Source organism: Sceloporus undulatus, chromosome 4, assembly GCF_019175285.1.
Source record: "Sceloporus undulatus isolate JIND9_A2432 ecotype Alabama chromosome 4, SceUnd_v1.1, whole genome shotgun sequence".
Classification (NCBI taxonomy): domain Eukaryota; kingdom Metazoa; phylum Chordata; class Lepidosauria; order Squamata; family Phrynosomatidae; genus Sceloporus; species Sceloporus undulatus.
In genome coordinates, this window is record NC_056525.1 from 3125722 (window position 1) to 3146251 (window position 20530).

General features: G+C 44.9%; 1 protein-coding gene across 5 annotated transcripts in view; it reads left to right on the plus strand.

Annotated features, from left to right (window-relative positions):
• Window positions 1-20530, plus strand: part of NOL4L (nucleolar protein 4 like) — a 203580-nt gene that overhangs the window by 123383 nt on the left and 59667 nt on the right. The window contains exon 1 of one of the 5 annotated variants that reach the window (XM_042461919.1): window positions 2645-2851. The exons of 2 other annotated variants lie outside the window; for them this stretch is intronic. The gene's annotated coding sequence lies outside the window, so the exon portion shown is untranslated. 2 more of the 5 variants (XM_042461921.1, XM_042461917.1) reach the window with 2 other exon arrangements.

The window sequence follows — 20530 nt, forward strand, 5'->3', positions numbered from 1 at the left end:
CTCTTCGCTGCACGTATTGCCTCCCGATAGGAACGAAGAAAGTTCCTATGGCGAGTTCTGTCGGATAAGAGTCGAGTCTTCCGCCACCTGTGCTCTAGCCGTCGTCCAAACCGCTTCATCTTCCTCAGCTCTGGCGTGAACCAGGGCCTCCGATTTGGGGCGGGATGGCAAGGGCGCTTGGGAGCGATCGTGTCGATAGACTATGGCCTCATAGTCTGATAAACCCACAAAAAAACTATGGATGGCGGGTATGAAAGCCTTTGACTTCATAATTTTAAGAACTTTTAAATTCAAAACTAACCATGTGCCCATGTGTAGTAAAGCCATCAGATCAGGCAAGCTTTGCATAAGTAAACAAAAACAATTTGGGTTGTCTAGCCAACATGGTGTAGTGGTTTGAGCATTGGACTAAGGACTCTGAAGATCTGGGTTTGAATCGCCGCTCGGCCATGGAATGGGACTGGGTGACCTTGGGGAAGCCACACGCTCTCAGCCTCAGAGGAAGGCAAAGACAAACCCCCTCTGAACATATCTTGGCTTTTTCTGAGGCTGAGAGAGTATGACTTGCCCAAGGTCATCTACTGGGTTTCTGTGGCTGAGCGGGGATTTGAACCCTGGGTTTCAGAGTCATAGTTTAGTGCTCAAACCACTACATTACATTGGCTACTGTTTAAAAGGGTACTAAATAATAAAACTTGAGGTGTTCTGCCTGCACCGCTCCACAATCTTTTATGAGGGACAGGACAAAATTGGGGAAATGAATGAAGGTTTTCTGTTCTAATGTTTGAATTGTAGCCCTGCAGATTGAGAGATACCATGTATTTTAGGGGGGGCTTTCTCCCACATCCATTACTTAATTCCCAGTTCCATAAATTAATTATGTGCGACAAATAATGAACTTATGGAATTGACTTCTGTAAGATGCAGCGATGCATACTGGCTTAGATGGCTTTAAAAGTGGATTAAACAGATTTGTGTGTGGCACTCGTCGTAGGTGGAATCCCAGAAGCCTAGAGTTGGAGAGGTCATTGGAGGCCATTAGTCCAACTGGCTACTCTTCCCATTAAGTTTGCTCTGATGTTCAACCCTAATAACGAAACAGACCTCCATGTTAAGAGGCGAGTAGGACAGACAGAAGAGAAGGGCTGTTGCCATCACACTTTTATTTGGGGCTTGGAAAAAAGCCAACTTTTATGAAGTATGTCTCCCTGAATCCCCCATGCTGGCTGGGAGTTTTTGGGATTTTTAGTCCAAACCATCAACTTTTCCAGACTCTGGTTGAAAAGAGAATACTGGAGTAGAGGGATCTTTGGCATGATTCTGTTAAGCTTTCATAGTCTTACAATGACATGGCCATAACAAGAGGATAACTTTTTCACCGGAAAGCTTTTATTCCTGCGCAAAGTCTTGCCTGAAAGAGCATAAGAAGACTTCATTGATTCCTCTTGTGGTATCTGGCTTGGCTTGTTTGCCTGAGACTTCGGGAAATGTGTATTGTATGAGGCGCCTGCTCTTTGATGGGTTATGAAGCACTGTTAGTTGGATGGTTCTGTCTCAGTGTGTGAGAATGAAATCAATACTTTTCTTATCCCTCCAGCTCTGTGTTTCCATGAGAATTGGGATAGAGATCTCATTCATTTCTTTCTCTAAGGCTTGTTTAGGATTAAGACCCTTGTTGCTCTTGTGGTGTTTTAACTGCAGTCTGGTCTTCAGCTTGGAAATCTGTTAAAGTGAACGTCGAAACCTTTTTTGAAAGCTTTTTAGGTGGCAGCCAAGGTAAGGTCATTATGGCTGAGATCCTATGAGGAAGAGACGCAGTGCAATTTTACATTCATGGATAGGCTGGCCATATTTCCTTGAGACAAAAATGGGACATTGGGATGGCAAAAAACAAGACGGGGTTATGTAATATTCTGTATTTATGAAAACATAAAATAATAACAAAAGCTTTACTACATAAACATATTGAGCTAACAATTATTTTTCAGGGGACTGTGCCAGGAATATTTTTCCGATGAAATAATCTTACGCAGCAAATTTCAGTCTTTCAACACTTTATCATAAAACACGTCACACCCCATGACACAATTTTTTTTGGACAGCCTCAATTTCAAACAGGGATCTTCAAACCATTTTTGCAACATAACAATGTTTTCCTGGAAAACAGGACAAAAATGACATTTATATTAAAACGACGGGACAGTCTGGAAATGTGGTGGCGAAATGGTACTGTCCCATTTAAAACGGTATGTATGGTCAGCCTATTCATGGAGTTACACAACAGTTGCGTGATGCTCCTTGTTAGTGAATGGTGATGCTGAACAACCAAGTGTGCACCTGCGCATGCAATGTGCCACGCACATCTGCATGCACAGCACACAATGCATGTACAGATCCGCCTTCGCAGCCTTGAGTTGATGCAAACACTTCATCCAACAAAAAATGTCCGACTCCTTCCCTTAAGACACGCCACCAGGATTGCAGCCCATCTCTGTGCGCCAGTAGCTGCTGTGGGAACTCGCATGCCTTGTGTGTCCCTGTTAGGCTTCCTGCTGGTTGCTATGGATTTGCAAGACCCATCTGGGCTATTTTAAGAGACAGAGTTGCCACAGCAGCGCCAGCCCAGCCCTCCTCCTTTTGCATACCTTAAAACTCTTTGGATTGTCTCTGTAGAAATTTGGAGTGTGTGTGTGTGTGTGTGTGTGTATGTGTATGTGGAATGGAAGTGTGTCACACCTGCTGCAGGTGCCACATTTGGAGAGTATCTTCAGGAAGCATTTTTGTTCGACCCGGAGGCATGAGGGTGGAGCAGGTAGCGCGAGAAGGCTGGCTGCGGTAGAAGGCTACGGAAGTGAGTCGGAGCTGAAGGTTGCCTAGTTCTGGTGAGGATTAAAGCCGTGTGCCACCCCCTCCCCTTGCTCCAAGGCTAAAGGTGATTGTGTAGAGAGTCTGTGTGTGACTTTTGTATTTCTTGAAAAACATGTGCTGGAATGCCCTCTCCTTGGTGCCCTCCTTGGCACTGATGTCGGCTTCGTTTGTCATGAAGCTAAAGCTTGGCTTTTCGTAAGAGCTTTGGGGACCTAATGATTTCATCCTAATTCCTGTATTAGTTGAGTGTGGGCGTGTGCGAAGGGGGTGGGTGGGTGGGTTCTACACCGGTATGACTTTTTAAATGATTCTACCTTTAAATTATTCAGTTTAGTATGTTTTTAGATGGTCTATGCTTGTTTTTTAATTTGCTTAAACTGACTTTTTACTTTTTCTAAGTCAGCCAGAAATCTGATGATATTGCACAGGATATACATAGCTAAATGAATAAATAAATAAATACGCCTTCTTTGGAGGTGTTTAAGCAGAGGCTGGATGGCCGTCTGTCACAGGGAGTGCTTTGACTGTGTCTCCCTGCGTGGCAGAAAGGGGTTGGATTTTGGGGGTCTCTTCCAGCTCTAGGATTCTGTGGTTCTGTGGTTTGATTGCTTGACATCGCTGGGACCGGGAACAGTAAATCCCCTTCCCCTTACATTGTGGTGGGCAAACTGCAGGCTATACACAGCCCCCCAAAAACCATTTTAGTATCTTAACCCAATACATCCCTCAACTACTAGAGAAAATGAATGTTGGTAGAAAATCATATTTTGTGGTTTGGACTTGCTGAAAAGTCAGTGCCCCTCAGGCTAGAAAAGTTATATTTTAAAGCAGTTTGTTGTGGTAATATTTTACGTAGCTTGTGTGCTATTGTGTACACATGCATATAGAGTTTGTTTCATTTGCGCAGACTTCCATTTTTCAAAGGGAGCCTTCCTGTCTTTTATAATTGCTCTGAGTCTGCTATAAAAGCACATCCTGACATCCTTTGGAGATCATTTGTAGTTTCTCTCATATGTGTTAGAGATGTTATTCAGGTCTGTATCACTGTAATTTTATATAACTATCAACCATCCTGGAGGGATGTGATCCTTCTGACTTTTCTTTTCAACTTAACAGTTAGCCCTCCATATCCACAGATCCATGGGTTCAACCATCCACAGTTTGAAAATATTCCAGAATGATTTAAATTCGAAAAAGCAGACCTTGATTTTGCTATTTTCTGTAAGGGACACCTTTTCACTACATCATTGTATATTTGTAGATAGAAGACTGCAAAAGGCGAGGGGAGACTGGGCTGTTTTTGTTGTTAACTGCCTTTGAGTCCATCCTGACTCATAGCGACCCTGTGGATGAGACATCTCCAAGATTCCCTATCCTCTTGTACTCGTGTAAAAATATATTTTTGTGCATTTTGGCAGCTTTGTAAAAAGGAGCTTCATTGTCAGAGGATTTGTCAACTGAGGGGCAGTACAGACCGCCACAAAACGGTGGTCTGCATTTGCCCATTTTAACTCCAGCGGGACAGCGCAGCCCCCAAACCGTGCAGCACTGGAGCATTCGCAATGTAAGCAATGCACGGTAATGTGCAAATGCTGCACGTTGCTTATGTAAAAATGGCAGTGCCCATATGGACGGGATGCCACCATTACTCCACCGCCACACCGTATTGGCACCAGCATGGCGCATTCAGACAGTCTGTTCCGGGCCTGAGTTATGCCTGTACTATATTCTAATACATTCGGCCTTCCTTATGCACGGATGTTTTATCCACGGATTCAAACATCCACAGCTTGAAAATATTCCAAAAAAGTTTAAATTTCAAATAGCAAACCTTGATTTTCTATTTTATATAAGGGGCACCATTTTACTGTGCCGTTGAGCATCCATGGATTTTATTTGGTCCTGGAACCAAAACCCAGCAGATAACAAGGGTCTACTGTACTTCCTTTTAACCAGCTTTGCTCATAATTTAAAACCACATGCCCTGTCATCGTTTCCATCCTTCTAAAACACCATTCTGTGTACCCTCCTGACTCACACATCCCTATGATAACATGTTTCCTCCCTACATTTTTTCTTTCTGCTGATGTGAAAAATTGTGCTTTCTTGGTACCTATGCCTGCCGCAATGAGAGACTTGCAAAAGTCCTCACCTTCTCTTCAGTGACCGGTGGGCTGAGGAATCCTGAGCTTTGTTCCTTTGCAAACGTGTTGGTCCTGATGCATGCAAGGTCCTTTCTGTCTTCCTCTCGCCCATCACCCAGACATCCCATACTTCCCGTTTCCAAGGAACTTGAGGTTCATGTTAGAGTCCGCAGAAATGAACAAGAGGAAACTGCCAAGGCAGCCACACCTTCTGTGCAGACCAGTGTTCAGAGAAAGGGCAGCAGTGGTGCACCGACTTTGCGTAGCGAAAGGAAGGCTGGAGTATTCCTGCTTCCTCGTTTCATCTTAATTCTGAAAGCCTCCCAATGAGGTCGATTGGGGAAGGAGTCTGAATACAGCGAGGAAAGTACAGTAACTCTTCATATGGAATACAGGACAATGCTCCTTTACCTAGATAGCTTAATTAGGCAAATTAGCCAGGAATAGCAAAATGGAGTCTGACCTCAGATGCTAAAAGGGAGATATAGGGCAGTATAGCTTGACACACTGAAGGTCTCTAAACTGAGTGACGAAAAAGACTAATGAGGAGAGTCTCGTACTTGTGAATATTTATTTAACATTAATGCAAAAACTTACTAAATTCATAAATTGCATGGGTTTACTACAGTGATACAATTTAAACATCCAGTGAAATAATGGAACTATATAAACCATCTGGAAAATGATCGTACAAGAAAAATATTGAAAAGTAATCATAATGCAAGGTTTCCCGTCTCTAATTCTTTTTTAAAACCTAGATAGCTTAATTAGGCAAATCAGCCAAATCAGCCAGGATAGTGCAATGGAGTCTGACTTCAGATGCTGTCTGTTTGGCTTCAAGCCTTTCCTGAATGTTTTCAGAGGGAAATACCTGAACATTTGGCTCTTACAGTTTGGTCTAAAGAAGCACAAGTTCTTGAGATATAGTTCCTTGGATTTTGCAGGTGGTTGTCATCTCTGTGCCCACATATTCCATACTTTTGGGTGGGGGGATGTTTGTAGCAATTTTATTAATAGCTTTGCTGAGAACATTGTATAGACTGAATGGCAATTTAAAAAAAATATTCTTACAGTGCTGTAATGCAGAAGTGGCTTCTCAGTGATGTCCTGATGCACTATAAACACAATACTACAAAAAAGGACAAGAGAGAAGGAGATGCACTATAAAGCAAATAATTTTTTAAAAACCATGATAGAAGGAGTAGAGAAAGAGATTTTTTTGTTGTTGTTCTGACATTTCTCGAAAATGAAAATAAACTCACACTTGCGGGTGGGAATAAAATATTGCAGCCCTTTCTTGGTGCCCAGGATGGCCAAAAAAATAGTCCAGAATAACAGAAGCATCATTTGGGTATTTAAAACATCCTGAGAGCTACAGCAGTAAATGTCACAACCTCCTTCCTGAGTGCTGGTTACCAACAGCCCTTCTCTGGTCTTGTAAAGTCAGCCTCCTTTTATTGAATTAATCCACCTGTAATGGGATTGTCCTCTGTTCCTGCTGCTTTCCATTTCACTGAGCATTGTCACCTTTTCCAGTGAGGCGTGTGCCGTCTCATGATCTATCCGACGCATCCTAGACTTTTTGTCACAACCTGGCAATTTACCTCTTACATTTTGACTTTTCTGCTGTTCCTACATTGAGCAACTCTTGGGAAAAAAATGATCTCAAGTAGAGGAGAGGAGTTTGTTTCCCTTCCCCTTCCTTAGCTAAACACTAAAACCAGTGGAGTGGCTGCTGCTGCCAGTTCGAACCAGGAAGCAGCCGATGACAGTAAATGGAAAGGCAGCCAGTACATCCAGTTCAGAGCTGTTGCTGGTGGCAGGCAGCCAAAGGGAAAGGCTTCGCACAAGGAAGATCCCAATTTCACTCCTGGGCTTTTTCCATCAAAAAGGACCTCAATTAAGTAGGTCCATGGAGAGAGACTGCTGCCATTTGGGAGAAAGGAGACAGATGAGAGGGCAGTGACAATGGCAGAATTAATGCAACTTAACACCGCTTTCACTGTCATAGCTCCATCCTGTGTAATCCTGGGATTTGCAGTTTGTTGTGGTAGCAGGACGCTCTGACAAAGAAGGCTAAATATCTCACAATTCTCAGAATTGCATATCACTGAGCCATGGCAATTAAAGCAATGTCAAAAAACAACCCTGCATTAATTCTGCAATGTAGATGTAAACCAATGCTGAGGGATGGGAGCAAGGCGGTTGTGCAAACCCTGTGCTGAGATTTATCAGGAGATGACACTTTCCTCAGCAAGTCAGGGGACAGACTGGACCTCCCCAGCTTTTCTTCCATTTCAGTCCTGTGCTCCTGTTTGTAAGTCTCTTCTTTTAGGCTTCTATCCCATCAACAAGTCTCCTTGGATGCTCCTTTGGTGCCCTTCTTTGTGCCAAAGTGGTTTCAGTGCTATCTGTTGCTCTTGGGTCATTTTGGGGAACAATTGTCTCCCAACTGTAAGTTCCTTTGGGGAGAACAGCGTCTGACTGATCTTCCCTTTCTATTAGCAAGCAGCCAGCTTCATGGAAGAAGGGTCACCCATCACTCCTTTCCAGAAGAAAATCTTGGCCCCAGGCAGATACTTAAAAACAAGACTTCTCCCAGTTTTTGTTTGTTGTTACTTGGCATCAACTTTGAGGGTGCTATGAATGAGAGACCGTCTTGAGCTTTGGTCATCTGGCTCAGTTCTTGGGAAGGCAAAGAATGTGTGGCTTCCATGACTGAATCCATCCAACTATAGTGAAGCTTTGCAAGATCAGTAGAGTTTTGATGTAGGTAGGCTGAGCGTAGACTAGTGAGATCCAGCATGGCTAGTGGTTTCAGTGTTGGACTATGACTCTGAAGACCAGGGTTCAATGCCCCACTTGGCCATGGAAGCCCACAGGGTGACCCTGGACATGTCATATGTTCTCAGCCCTAGGAAATCCCATGAGAGGGTTACCATAAGTTGGAAACAACTTGAAGGCACATAGGAGGAATCTGTGTCACATTTCAGCACCACCTAGAAGAGGCTTGAATTTTGGATCTCCACTTCATTCCCATGGTCTTGAACCCTTCTCACCATGAAATACGTGCTGCCCTTAGCTCTTAAGACATTTCTTCCTAGATTTTCCAAACCTCAACACACACACACAAACACAAACACAAACACACACACACACTGCTCTTGGGTGGTTATTTTAAAAATTAATTAATGGTAAAAATGAATAATAATTTGAAAGCAGATATAGGATAAAAATATATATAGGATCAATATAAATATATAGGATACACACACACACTCATATAGGATAAATGACTCTTGTTGGCACAAATGAATCTTCATCTTGATACATCCCCAAGGTAAAAGTAACTTATTTTTTTACTTCCCTTTATTTCGTGCCCTTCTTTATGTTTTTTTCATACCAAGCCAGGTTTCAACCCATAATCAGGATGAAATCACATCAGCAAAGACAGCGAAATAATAAAGAAAAACCAACTTTGTGCCACTTTCTTGTTGCAAAATGCATCCATTTGGACTTGCAAGGAGCACTGCCTTCCCTTTGGTTGTCCGTCTGGGAGAGAGGACCATTCATTGCCCTTCAGTTTTCCTAACAGGTTACAACCTTGAATCGCTGGGTGGATGTTCATTCTTGCCTCCAGAAGCAAGAGGGAGGTGGGACAAAAAGAAATACTTTTCTCTTTGTGATCTGCTATGTATAGTATAAATATCTGAGACACATTTAAAAATCTGCAATCTGTTATCTAATTTGCTGTTAAAGAAAGCAGACAGCTTTCCCAACTGTCTTCTATTTGTGGGAGACATCCGGACCGTTGAACTCACAAGGGACCAGATTTGGGGAAGCCTGGACAATACAGCAAAACCGAGGGTGCTGTCTTTTGCTTAACTTTTTTAAAACAACCTTTTTAAAACATTAATTACACAAGACTCAGCTTCAGAGCTCTTTGCGGCTTTGTTATTGTTGTTATTATTCTTTCAAGGGCTCTTGTAGCACCTTTGAGCCTCACTGGAAGAAAGAAGTTGGCAGCATGACCTCTCCTAGATGCATAGAAGCAGGTTGTGTGTAAGAATGTCAGTTGAGATGGGAAGGAAGCCCTGGTGCCCCTCCGCTGGAGTGCCCTGTCCATCTGCCAGCCCTTGGGGCCCCCTCCCTCTCTCCATGCCGGAAGGGGGATGGGTTGGGTGGCCTTTGGGTGCCATGGTTCTGGGGTCCCAGGTGAGCGGAGCTGTAGCTCCTTCCCTGGGTCTGGCTTTCAGAGGGTCCCAGACTCTGGCCTTCCAGGGTTGCAGAGACTTTGGCTCCCAGGACCCCAGAGCACTGGCCCAGAGGGCTGAGGCTTCTGGGAGGAGACGCCCCAAACTCATTCATCATCATCATCATCATCATCATCATCCGAGCTTGGAATCCCTGAAATGCCAGACTGCCCTCTGTGCTCCTGTGTCCTGAGCGCCCTGCTCCTCCTTCCCTCTCTCCTTCCTTCTCTTCTCCCTCCTCCTCCTCCTCCTCTTTCTTCTTCCTCCCTCCTTCTTCCCCTTCTCCTTCTCCTTCTTCTTCTTCTTCCCTGCCTGCCTGCCTCCCTCCCTCTTTCTCCGGCTGGGAGTGACGCTCTCCCTCCGCAGGGCCGGCCCTCCTCCTCCTCCTCGGGCTGCCTGCCTGGCTGGCTGTCACCGGGCTCCGGCTCCGGAGGGGCCCGCCTGCCTGCCCGGCTGCCAGGTAGGCCTCGCAAGGGCCCCGGGGCCGGCGGAGGGGGGGGGTTCCTGCGGGTCTCTCTCGGCCTCCTCCTCCTTGGTCCCAGGAGCAGGAGTCCGGCGCCCCTCGGGCCCCTCTGCCCCGGAGAGAGGGGCTTTTGTCTGCTGGCAGCCAGGAAGGAAGGAAGGAGAAAGAGGAGGAGGAGGAGGGAAAGGAAAGAAAGAGAAAGAAGGGGAAAGAGGAGGAGAGGAAGAAGGAGGGAGAAAGAGAAGGCAAAAGCGGAGGAGGAGGAGAAAGAGAAGCGAAAAGAAGAGGGAGCTCTCTCTCTCTCTCTCGGGGGGGGGGCTGCGGTTGGCCTCGGAATGCGGGGGCCCTGGGGCCGGGAGGAGGAGGAGGAAGAGGCCGGCTGACAGGTCCAGCCCTCGGGGAGAGCAGGCTCCTTCCTGGGGGGTGGGATGCTCGGAGGAGGAAGGGGGGCTTTTGTGTCTCCTCCTGGACCCCCCCCCCACACTTTGCAGGTTGGACCCGGGGAGAGGAGGGGGCTTCCCTGGCGCCTTTGGGCCCCTGTCTCCCGACCCCCCCCCCCAGGAAGCCAAAGGAAAGGAAAGGTGGAGGTGAGGGCCTCCTTCCTTCCCTGAAAGAGCACAAAAGCCCAGGAAGGAGGAGGAGGAAAAGGAGAAAGTGGGGAGGGGGGACCAAGGGGGACCCCACACTCACCCCTCCCTCCCTCCCTCCCTCCCTCTGCCTTTCTATAGCTTTCCTCCAACATCCCTCCTTCCATCCTTCCTTCCTTCTCTCCCTCCTTCCTTCCTTCCCTTCTCTTTCCCTTCTCCTTCTTTTCACCCCTCCTTCCCTTCTCTTTTCTTCCTTTGTTGGGGGGGGGGGGAGGGAGGGAGGGAGGGAAGTAACTCATGGGACACATTTCAACTGTATGTTGTGTTTTATCTAATGCTGTGACCCACCTTGGCCCTCCAGGAAAGCAGGCATATAAATACATCTTTATTATTATTAGTAGTAGTAGTAGTAGTATTTCCACTCCTCCTTCTTTCCTTCCTTTCTTTTCCCCTGGAGTCCCTTCTCCTCCTGGCCAGCATTGTTTCCCCCCTTCCCCACCCTGGATGCAAAGAGGGGACCCCATCATCATCATCACCATCATCATCATCATCATCATCTCCTTCTATCTGGAGAATGGGGAGAGTCTTCTCCTCTTTCCTTGCTCCTTTCCTCCTCCTCCTCTTCTTCTTCCCTTTTTTTTTGTGGGGGGGGGGGAGGTTGGGAGGATTGGGCTGGAAATAGATTTCTCCCTGGAGGAGAGGTAAAGCCGGGCTTTGTGGGTCAATCCCTGCTTCAGGCTGCAGCCTCCAGGCCCCAGCTCCTTGCAAAGCCTTGGGCAAAGATTTCCCTGCCTGATCTGGAAGGTTGGGAGGAGGAAGAGAGGGATGCAGAAGGAGGAGGGCAAGGAGGAGGAAAAACAGAGAGAGAGAGAGAGAAAGGGGTGTGTATGTCTGTGTGGCATCTCTGGGCAGGAAAGTTCCCCCCCCCCCCCAACAAGCCCAGGATGCCTATCTCTCTGGTTGCTAACCATTCTTCTCTCTCTCTCTCTCTCTCTCTCTCTCTCTCTCAGTGTGAATACTTCTCCTTCTCCTTTTGCCAACCTTTTCTTTTCCTTCCCAGGCCAGATGTTTACTTCCTGCATTTCTTTTCCAGTGGTGAGGAACAATTGGACTGGCGTCACTGGGTCATACTTTCTTGGCAGTGTGGCTTCCCTGAGTTTTGGGTAGAGCAAGTGCAGCAGACAAGGAGGAAGCCTTTGAGCCTCAGGAGGGTGGCTTGTGGCTTGTGTGAGGAAGGTAGCCTGTGTGTTACTACACATTTGCGTGATGAGCATCAAAACATTGGGACTTTTTTCATCACCACCCATCTCTCTCCATTCCCTGCCAAGCTCAGCACCATTGTTTGTTGTTCACACACCTACAAGTCACATCTAACGTAGGACAGCTCTGTCATAGAATATTCTTGCCAAGATTTATTAAACTGAAGATGTTTGCCTTTGCCTTCGTCCGCGGCTGGGAAAGTGTGGCTTATGCATGGGCTCCCAGCAGGTTTCCTTGGTCAGGCAAGAATTCGAACCCTGGCCTGTCAGCATCCTAGTCCAACACTCAAACCACGACACCAGGCTGGTTGGCTCTCAGTGCATTCTGTGTGTAGGCACTGTGAAAATGTACAAAGTTGAAGGCTGCAGTCCTGAGTGTAAGTCCAGTTTGGATTTAGAGGGATTTACTCATGTGAAGACATTGTACTGCCTTTGGTTACCAGCCACATTGTTCGTTCTAGAGTAGCCCACTTGAAGTTGCAGGATGGGGGGCAGCAAAGTATAAGGGCTCTTGTTGGTCACTCTCACAGCAGTCCTTTGAGGTGGACATTTGCTGTTCCTGCTTTCTTGGTGGGCAAGAGAAGGTGTGAGACTGTGACTTGCCCAAGGCTCAATTGGGTCGTGAGTGGCAGAGGGCAGGACTTGAACCCAGATGGATCTTGGCCCTAAATGGATTGTGTGGCTCTTTAGTGTATATGCCCAGCCCTCCACATTTGTGGCTTTGACTTTTGCGGATTTGCTTACTCACAGGTTTGAGTAATATGTTCTGTCTACGAATCTCTAGATTCTCCAGCGCAACTCGGCTGGAAGTTGACCTTAGAGTGGCAATGGAAGACCTAGAGATTCCTAGAGCCAACATTTCTCTAGGCGTTTGTATGTCCTCTAACATGATTCTATGCTCAACTTCTGGTGGAGGTTGACCACAGAATTGCGCTAGAGATTCCTAGATATTGGTTGTTTTTTTCAGATTAAAGAAAAGTAGTTTTTTGTTTGTGTTTTTTTTCCACAGGGGTCCAGCGAATGTGGAAGGCCCACTGTATTACTAGATATTACAGGTTGAGTCTCCGTTATCCAGAATCCCAAAATCTGAAATATCCCAAAAGGGTCAACATGGGTGGCTGAGATAGTGATGACACCTTTGCTTTCTTGGTGGTTCAGTGTATATAAGCTTTTTCATGCACAAACCTATTAAAAATACTGCACATAAAATTACGTTCAGGCTATGTGTATAAGATGTGTACGAAACATAATGAATTTCATGTTTAGCGTTGGGTCCCCTCTCCAAAATATCTCATTTATGTATACGCAAATATTCCAGACTCAGAAATTCCAAACACTTCTGGTCAAAAGCATTTTGGATAAGGGAGACATAACCAGAACATAGATAGCCCTACAACCTTATAGAGCTCCCAAATAAACCTGTTTTAGAACCAAGTTTAGACAGGACAACACATCGGGAAACTGTCTTGTATAGTTTCCTTTCCCCTGAGCTGCTTTGGGGCACATGCATTGATTCTTTCGTTTCACATACATTACATTTCAGGCATGTGAAGTGCTTTGGAGCGGGCATTTGGTGGTCTTGGTTAAGCGTCATATTTGAGTTGTGGGCATAAAGCTTTATAGCTCTGGCCTTAATTTGCTTGGCTGATTTTTTACATTTTTATTCTCTCCCAGGCTTGAGGGGTGTGGAGGGGTTAGCAATCTCAATGAATGAATCCATCTTTCTGGGCTTTAATGGACTTTGGAACAGGTTGCCAGTTTTCTCCCTCTGAAGGTGGAGCAAAGTTGGAACAGCCCTGGAAGAGTGTTTCAAAAGCTTACCTGAAAGCAGTTTTCAGTTGAATGGCACACTGCCCTTTCCCTCCCACAGCCTCCTCCTTTCTAAAGGAGCCTGGAGGCAGAAATTTGGAAAGCTTTTCCTGTAAAGCTTGCTCCTTTTTTTGTCTAGGGGAGCAACATACGGAACACACTCCCATGTTTAAATAACTGTCTCTTTTCCATCCTGAAAAGAACAAGAATGGAGGGTGACAGACAATCTAATAGCGGTCAAGGATATTTTACAACTCCTTCCTTATGTATAAGCTTTCAGGTTTCTCAATCATGAGCATGTTAGGATCCCAAGCCTAAGGGTGCATCCACACTACAGAAATATTGTAGTCTGCCACCACTTTAAGTGCTGTAACTCCATCCGCCTTGAGTCCCTATATTGAGAGAAAGGCAGGATATTAGAAAATCCTCCTCTTCCTCCTCCTATGGAATCCTCCAATTTATAGTTTTGCAGGTCTTTGGCCTTCTCTGCCAAAGAGTGCTGGTGCTTCCCCAAACTATAAATCCCAGGATTCTGTAGGATGGAGCCATGGCGGTGTCAAACTGCACTATCTCTATGGTGTTTATTATTGTGTGCCCTCAAGTTGTTTCCGAATTAATGGCACCCCTATCATGGGGTTTTTTTTGACAAGTTTCTTCAGAGGGGGTTTGCCATTGCCACCTTCTAAGGCTGAGTGAGAAAGTGTGACTTGCCCAAGGTCACCCAGTGGGTTTCTGTGGCTGAGCCGGGATTTGAACCCTGGTCTCCTGAGTCGTAGTCCAAGACTCAAAACACTTTGCCACATGGTGTAGATGCATCCTAAGTTATATATACTTATCTAGGAGTACTGAATATAACATACTGAATATAATAAGTAAGAATATGCAATTTTGCACTGTAGAAGTGTTCATTTGACAATAAGTTGAGCTGCCCAGAATGGATATTTTGAGCAAAACCTTTCAGCAACAAAGTAACCTGGTAAAAAATTTCCTTATTTTTAAGTAATTAATCAATAAGTTGATCACAACAACGACAGATGACCAAATGCATCTGAGGAAGTAGACTTAAGTCTAGGAAAGCTCATGCTGCCACCTTCTTTCTTCCCGTTAGTCTCAAAGGTGTGCTGCATGATCTCTCTCCATACTGATCACAACAGTTAACATCCCTTCAGCACAGGTGCTATTTCTGAGAATGTTACTTATTGAAAGCAATTTTTTTACGACAAACAGAAGGCCTATCATGCATTGTTTTAAAGAAATCCTCCCAAGCATGCTTTGCAACCCAGAGGTTTCTGCAAACCTCTCCCCACCCCCAAGAAGGCTATCAGGACTGAGCATATTCTTTCAGGGCTGACAGCTCTGATTAAAATACATCTGCAGCTAATGTATTGTAATTGATTAATCAAGTAATGCTTCCAGCTCCATTTCTTATATTTTAATGTCTTCGCTGGTACACTGTTCCTGAGCAGCTTCTCTCCAGTTACACCCAAGAGGGGTACGGTTTCATGCGGTGGATAATGATGAGAGTAAAGGCTTGCTGTGAAGCGCAGGGCACATTAGCCAACCTGTCAGAATGGGTTTCGCTGCAAGTGATTTGTGTGGTATGAAAGTAGGTAGTCGCTTTTGTCCCTTTGTGTGGTCCTGGGGTCCAGCCACTGGGTTTCTTTGGGGATAATGCTTGGAAATCCAGGTGGAATACCCTCCAGCACCTGGAATGAGAAGTCTGTCCCTTGAAATATATACTTTTCTGGGGGCTTGAAGTAGATATGTCCACTGATGTAAAATTTCATGAAATTATGAAGCCATGGTGGGGGACACAGTTTTTCTATTTCTTTTTTCCCATGGGGAAAAAATCCAGATTTTTTTTTTAATTTGGAGACATGCCATAGTAGCATCATTTATAGGTTGAACATTATTTTGTTCCATAAAATGTGTTATGTATAATTTGGTCCAGCATACAGTTAGCGCGTTTGGTGTATCCAAAATACAATAAAGGCTGAAAATAATTAAACATTGTTTTTGTCTTTAAAAGTTTCATCACACCCCCCCCCCCTTTACAAATGGAGATAGAAGGTCACCCTAAGTCACAGTTTTGGGGAAAGGGTGGGATAATAATAATAATAATAATAATAATAATAATAATAATAATAATAAGGTCCCAAACTATAAGTAACACCTGAACTATAAAGAGCCTCTTAATTTTTGCCAATTTATGATAAATAAGCAAAGATGGGGGAACCCACCCAAGAAAAGAAAAGAAAAATCACCCTTAGCAAACAACAAACATTATCTTATCTCTTCCAGTCTTCTATAGCAGCAAGCAGACATAAAGCACCCATTTCAATAAAACAAATTTAACACGTCAGGGACCGATACCATATTTATGTCCATTAGCTACAACTCTTTATTTCTTCTCTGGAAGTGTGCGGTGGGCTGGCAGGCAGTGGGTCACAGGCCAGCATTGATCTGCAGACCACCACTTGGAGTAGCACCGCTGCACATGATCTTGTATAAAAGTCTACCCGCTATAGAAATTTTAGAAATAATGCAGAAGAGGGACTAAGATTTAAGTACTCCTTGCCTCAGCCATTTTATTCATTATGCTAAAAGAGAAGACTTGATAATTCATTTTTCTATTAAAAATCTAAAGTCTTGGGGGACGGGGACGGTGGAGGGACTCTAAATAAACAATAACATAGACACGTGTATTCAGGGGATCCCTTTATTACTGTTTGTTTTTTCCAGGCCTACTTAAATCCAAGTCACTTGTGTTCTGGTATGTTCTAGACATGATCACAGGCAAATTTCTGGTGATTTGGAGGCCGGGCTGTGGCCTCCATATAGGTGGCATGTTCCCTGGGGTCACTTTAGCCCTTTGGTTAATATCTGAAGAGCTGCATCTGCAATGTCACATTCCTGCATAGCATTCTATTATATCTGGATGTTTTTTGGATTGCAGCCCCCACCATCCCCTAGCCAGCATAGCTTTTGATGAGGAATGCTGGAAGTTGCAGTCCAACAACATCTGCTAGTCCAGAGATGACACAACTGAACCCTGTGATGCAGAATATATCCTCATAGCTTTTGAAGACCAAGCTAGCCAGTGCCCTGTCACTCTGCCTGGTGCCAATTTGGTGTTGCCCTGGGTTGGTTTTAAAACAGAAGGGGGATTCTTATACAGGTATATTTCAAATAACAAAGTAGATGTGTTCCTGAGTGTTGCTTCCTTAACGGAAGATTGGCTAAAGATCTAGTGCTGAAGGGAAAAGATGTTTAATTCTTCATTTCCCTCAATCGCTTCCCGAATCTTCTGCTGTCATCAACATTTGTGTGGTGCATGGAGTCAGGCTGTTCGTCTCTCCAAAGTTGTAGGGCCGAAAACATAAAAAGATTTTTGTTTTGTTGCCTGTTGTTCTCTTTAGTTCCTCTGCCATCATCCTTAAAATGTGTGCAGGGGGTTACATGTTTTAGGAACTCTTCCAGGGCCTTAGCCGCTTTAATTCTGCCTTGTTCCTCACTATAGTCTCTAGGACGAAAGTTGTGGTTGTTTGGAACGACAACATGGTGAAGTGGTTTGGGAAGGCAAGCCAGGCTTCCATATCTTATTTGGCATGGAGCCTTTCCGTTCCCACATTCATGCAGACTGTACCATAGTTAAATTTTACAGGGTGCAGACACTCAGGCTTACTATAAATAAAGAGCAATGTACAGTATATATTGTGCAGCAAAGGGATCTATATTTAGCCAGCTTTTGGAATTACCTTTCTTCACCAGCATCTATTATGCCAAATGTGACCTTTAGAAAACTGAGGAGGTAGTCACAAGCATCACCTTGTGGCTATCACCTGAGTCAAGCAAGCGATCCCACTAATTTATTAGGTTTGGTTTTACAAGTTGAGTCTCCCTTATGCACAATTCCAAAATCAGTAATACTCCAAAATACAAAATTGTCTACATGAGTGGCTGACAGAGATACCTTTGTTTACTCATGGTTCAGTCTACACAAATGGTGTTTCATGCACAAAATTATTTAAAACATTATGTATAAAATTTACCTTCAGGCTATATGTGTAAGGTTTCTACGAAACATAAATGAAGGTCATGTTTCAACTTGGGTGTCATCTCCAAGATATCTTATTATGTCTATGCAGATACTGTACCTCCAAATCTAAAACGCTTCTGGTCCCAAACATTTCAAACAAGAGAGATTCAACCCCTTGGTGTGCCCAAGCCCTTGACCATATTTAAAAAAGCTCTTTAGATCTTCATCCAAATATTTCTTTATTTTTTTAAAAAATGGAGATCCATCATTGCTGATATAGCCCAGTCCAACTTGACTGGTGCTGACTCATACGGATGGAGAGTACCAGTGGAAGAGACTCCATATTGGGCACTCATTGGGCATAAAGCCCCTTGTGATATGGTCTATCTATACTCCTGTTGTGTTTTTGGGAAAACAGGTAATAGGTATGTGCCTTTAAAAGAAGCTGAGCATCAGTAAGGTCTGACAGGGTGGAATGTTGTTCGGTGGGGAAAAGAGATAGATGGTCTGTTGGCAACTTTGGAATTGTACAGAAGCTGGCCCCGGAGAAGTTAACACTGGCTGTAAAATAACCGGGTTATTGATAGCCCTCATTTCTTCTGTGTACCAGGCAGGGTTACACCAGGACCTCTCTGGCCTGGCATTGGTGGCAAATTCGTATTGTTGGTGGTATCAGGGAGCTCTGTATTTCAGAGAAAGAAAAAGAAGTGGTTTGAAGAAAGGGCTAAAGAATGCAGGAGCATGATTTAGGATTTTTGGAGGCGTTTGAGGTAGAGTCTGTGCTTTTAAAAAGTATCTGTCATAGTTCCAGTGGCCCCTTTAGAAAAAAAGCAATAAATAAATACAGTTGGTCCCTCCACATTTGCAGCTTTGACTTTCGTGGATTTGATTAATATGTTCTCTCTAGGAATCTTTAGGTCCTTCAGCGTGACTCTCTTGTCAGCTTCTGCCGAAAGTCACGCTGGAGGACCTAGAGATTCCTAGAGAGAACACTTCTCTAGGAATTTGTAGGTCCTCCAGTGCAATTTCATGGTCAACTTCTGGCAGATCTTGACTATAGAATTGCCCTAGAAGACCTAGAGAGATTTCTGCCTGGTAAAAAAATAGTATTTTTCTATTTGCGGTTTTTCCACTTTCACGGCTGTCCTGTGCCCCTAACCCCAGCAAATGTGGCGGGTCCACTGTAGCATTTACTGTATATACTCATGTATAAGTCTAGAAATTTAGCCCAAAGAATTGAACCCAAAAAACTGAGTCGATTTATCCACAGGTCCATTTAAGTATTGTATCTTAACTCTTATTTAAAAGAAGGAACCATCTCCTGGTGAAAGGCAAGAGTATAATCTGCCCTGGAAGCACCAATTTCCTCCAATCTTTCATTCGTCCAGCTTTAAGAATGAGCAAAAAGAATTATGTCTGCTGGAATTTTGTAGGTTTTTGACATTGTTTTGCTTTGCTTCATCCTTTAGATCCTTTGTTATATGCCTCTAGGTTTTAACCTCAACCTATCCATGGGTTATATCCAAACCCATAATTTCGGCCACAAAGCTTGCCCTTGACTTATACATGAGGTCGACTTATAGTTGAGTATGTATGGTAAATTCCACACACCCCTTTTTCTTTTCTTTTTTTCTGGAAAACCTAACAAATGTTTTACAGAGCTCTCCCATGGCGAGAAGGGAGTGTCTCTGGAAGGCAGCCCTCCCTCCGCCATGACAGGTGTAGTTTTCTGCCTCCAGGTGGGACAAGATGGGGCTGCCGCCGGAGCAGGTGCACAGTGCGTGCATGTGCGTGTCGTTCACGCGTGCACTTGCACAAGCAGAGCCAAGCGTGCCCCATTCCTCAGGTGTTGCCTTGTGAGCGTAGGTAGCTCTTTCAGAAAAAGGAGCTGAGTAAATATTTTGTCACCCGGATCATTCAGTCCCTTGAATGGTAGCGGTGGAACTTTCCCCTGCAGGGCGAGAGCGGATCTGTCCTCCTGCCGGCTGGAAGAGAAGAGGAGGGTGGAGGAAGGTTAGGCTGGGAGAAAGAGAGAGAGAGATTGCGCTGCCTGATTAGGGCAGCTGCTGTCGCTTTCATCTGTGTCATCCCCGGCATGAAGAGGAGGAGGAGGAAGCCCAGCCATAATGGATTTGTGCTCTATTTTCTAATGAAAGTTTCATTTGTACTTTGTTTACAGGAAAGAAGAAATTAGCCGAGAGAAATCTCCTGAGGTCTGGAGGGTAAGGGGGGAGGAAAGGAAAAGGCCTGCTTAGCTCTCAAGCTGAAAGGAAGTGGAGAAGGGGGGCAGGTTGGACCCAGCAGCCCATGGCTTTGTAGCTGGGGCTCGCCAGACAGGATGAGCTGATGCACGTGATGGAAGAAGCCCTCCTTCCCTGGCCTCCTTCTCTTGTCAAAACCACACGCGGCGGCTCTGCCTGCTCTGGTCCTTTGCTGGAGATGGCGAGGCACTCCCGGTGCGGCTGTCGGCAAAGAGGCTGAGTCTGGCTGGTCTTGGGATGGTGTCCAAAACGTGGGTCCTCTTGGATCACTGTGTGGTTTTAGGACCGTTGGCCTGTTGATGTTGTTGTTATTGTTGTGTGCGTTTCTGACTTATGGCAACCCTAAGGTGAACCTATCATGGGGTTTTCTTGGCAGAGTTTGTCCACAGCAGCTTTGCCATTGCCTTTTCCTGAGTTAGAGAAAGTGTGACTTGCCCAAGGTCACCCAGTGGGTTTCATGGCCAAGCTGGGAATTGAATCCTGGTCTGCAGAATCTTAGTTCAGTGCTCCTAATAATCCATTTATTTTTGTTTGTTTGTTTGTTTGTTTTGTGATCAGGCTGGGGAGTGGGGATAAGTTGGTGACAGGAATGTTAAGAGGTGGAATATTTGAAATTGATCCTCAAACCCAGCTGCCAGTTTCTTGATTTGTCTGTGTCTGGCATATGTCGAACCTTTTGAGATATTAAAAATCATCTGCATTGTGGGTTGGTGAGGAAGAGACCATTCCCTTATCTGCTGAGGATAAGGGAGGGAGCAAAGGTGTTTTTTTTTCCTACCTGGTTTATGGATGGCCCTTTGCCAGGTTGTCCATAATGATGGGTGAGAACAGCTCCAGACAACCAGGA